General features: G+C 36.2%; 1 protein-coding gene across 2 annotated transcripts in view; it reads left to right on the top strand.

Annotated features, from left to right (window-relative positions):
- LOC128250432 (SIN3-HDAC complex-associated factor-like) overlaps positions 1–2625 on the top strand; it is a 36265-nt gene that overhangs the window by 1113 nt on the left and 32527 nt on the right. Inside the window, exon 1 of one of the 2 annotated variants that reach the window (XM_052975407.1) lies at positions 206–317. The exons of the other annotated variant lie outside the window; for it this stretch is intronic. The gene's annotated coding sequence lies outside the window, so the exon portion shown is untranslated. Of the gene's footprint in view, positions 1–205; positions 318–2625 lie in introns of those variants that run through there. 2 annotated transcript variants of the gene reach the window in all.

Genomic DNA, 2625 nt, shown 5'->3' with positions numbered 1-2625 from the left:
TATATATATATATATATATATATATATTTGCGTGGCTATGTTCGACGTATTATGTGTTGTGTTGGGTGCTTACTGTTTCTGACCTAGTGACCTCTGCATAAATCATTATAATGAGATGGGGTTCACTCTCTTCAACCACTCACTCTTTCAGTATATCTGTCTCTCCTATCCCTTTCTCCCTCTGTTGCTTTACTGCCAGCTTGGAAAGCTCTCCCTTTTATTTATTTTTTTTATAGCTCTCCTTTTTGCCACCGTCTTTTCCCTTCACATAAACAGATTTCTTCTTCAGCCACATCTTTGCACACATGAACATTTCTGTAAGTAGTGAGTTTGTTTTGTCTTTTTTTAATATATATATTTTATTCAGTGTAGACCGGCATATCTGACTGTTAAATTCTATAATCAGAAAATGGGAGGCAGGCAGCTCTTGCTGGATCTATTCCCACTTCCGCTATGAACCCCTCTGAAACATTAGGGACCTCTCTCTGTCTCTCTTTCACACACACATACGCGCACGCACACACACACACACTTTTTCTTCTTTCTCTCTTAATTATGACTGCTTTATCTTGCTTTGTTACTTACTATCTCAAACGTCTCTTTTTTTTATCCTTCAGTATTTTTGATGAAATCGAAATGGTTTAGTTTTTGTTCATTTGAAATATCTGTTGTCTTCAACTATCGGGATGTTTAGTAAACAAACTGGTTCACTTCGATTCCAATGTCTTTATTCGTTGTTGTTTAGCCCCAAACTTATGATTAAAAGTATTCCAGCTCTGATCATATAATCTTTTTGAATATCTAGGATTACCTTATTTCAAGACATTAGTGCGATGTTTTGGATGTTTGCTATATCTATATCTTGAGTGACCAACTCGAGTCTCCCTCTTTACTCACTTTCGACTTTCGTCAAAGCCTTCTATTTTAGCCACTTCAACACATAAGAAAGAAAGGAAATCTTGTTTTGTCTTAACTTTTTCTTCACAATGTAAACTGTTTTGAGCGTCTCTATTAATTGTTGTTTTAGATTTGAGAAAGTTTGCAAAGTCGGTTTTATTTTTTACTCTGTACTTATTCGCAGTTGTTACGATTGTTAGATATACTGTCATCGAGGAAGGATCAATAAGACAAAGTACCCGTCGAGTACTAGGTGGTGATATAATCGACTGTACCCTCCTTTAAATTTCTAGATTTATGCATATGAATGAAATTATTATTATTGTTGTTGTTCGATCTTGCCTTTCCTTGGGTGGCCGAGAAAAACAAGGACTTATAATATATGTATTGTGAGTGAATGGGAGAATCGACTCGCTCATTCCACTTTTTAGTAAAAAAAAACTTTGTATTTTTGTTTGTAACGAAGTATGAGAAATGGAATGTATGATTGTCAGTCATTTAAATTAATATGACTATTCTCAATTGCACACACACACACACACACATATCCTCCGAAGGACTATATTTTCAATTAAAAATTATTTTCGACTCGCAGTGCATATTTCTATGGGTAGTATTTAAAAACTAGAGGAAAAACATTTTTGTGTTATTATGTCTGATTTATTATTTATTTAAATTAAAAAGAATGGAGCAATGTAGTGAGTGACGGGACTCAGTAAAACCAATTGGGTAATTTATTTTTTTTTACCTGAAATAGTGCAAACAGGTAGCCTTTCTCTAACCTCCCATCTCTCTTTCTTTTTCTCTCTCCCGCTCCCTCTCTGTTATTGCAGTCTTTCTCCCACTGACTGCCAAGAACTTCCTAACTACTATTGTGCCGTGTTCGGCGTTCGAAGCTTGTTTTTAGCTCCACTTTAATCCTGATAGAGTAGACTTATGATCAAAAGCGTTCCAGTCATGACCACCCTTATTCATTGGGGATTTTCTAGGATTGCATGCGTATTCTTCCATATTTTTAAAGATAACAAGGTGTGATTGAAGGATAATTTTGCTGCTATTTCTAACAATTCGAGCGACCATGTAAGGGGTCGATCATTGACTTCGTTCTTGGTGGTGGTGGTGGTGGTGGTGATGATGGTTGTCATCATCTTCATTGTTGTCATCATCAGCAGCAGTAGGTTTGCTTAATGCTTGTTGAAATTATCACATTTAACCATTTTCTATATCTCCATGATTGTTGTTGATGTTTAATAGAGACCATCACCATCGCCGTCGTTGTTAATGTTGTCATCATGCTCTCTTAACACAGTTCTTTCCTCTATTGATTTCCATCAAAACGAACACGGATGTCATTGAGTGATTACCTAAGACACACGAGTATTATTTCTAATGATGTTCTTGGTATAATAATAGTTAGTAATAGCCATTGTACTGTCGATGGTAGTGGTTGATACTCTTTGACTACTTTTGTTGTCTCGTGTCGATGGCTGTGATAGTGGTGATCGAGCTTTGCTGACAGTTGTCTCGGAGGTTGCTCGATAATGATGCTGGTGGTGGAGGTGACGGCGAAGTTAAGGACTTAATTGTTAATGTACTACTTTTGTTGTAATTGTTATTTAACAGCTGCTCAGCTCGGATCGAGCAGGCCTTTGATCAAAGGACATTCTGACCATGGCCATCTCTCTCTCTCTCTCTCTGTATATTATATATATATATATATATATATAT

This window comes from Octopus bimaculoides, chromosome 21, assembly GCF_001194135.2.
Source record: "Octopus bimaculoides isolate UCB-OBI-ISO-001 chromosome 21, ASM119413v2, whole genome shotgun sequence".
In the NCBI taxonomy this organism is placed as follows: Eukaryota; Metazoa; Mollusca; class Cephalopoda; order Octopoda; family Octopodidae; genus Octopus; species Octopus bimaculoides.
Note: the sequence above shows the minus strand (reverse complement) of the source record. Positions and strands in the feature narration are given on the sequence as shown.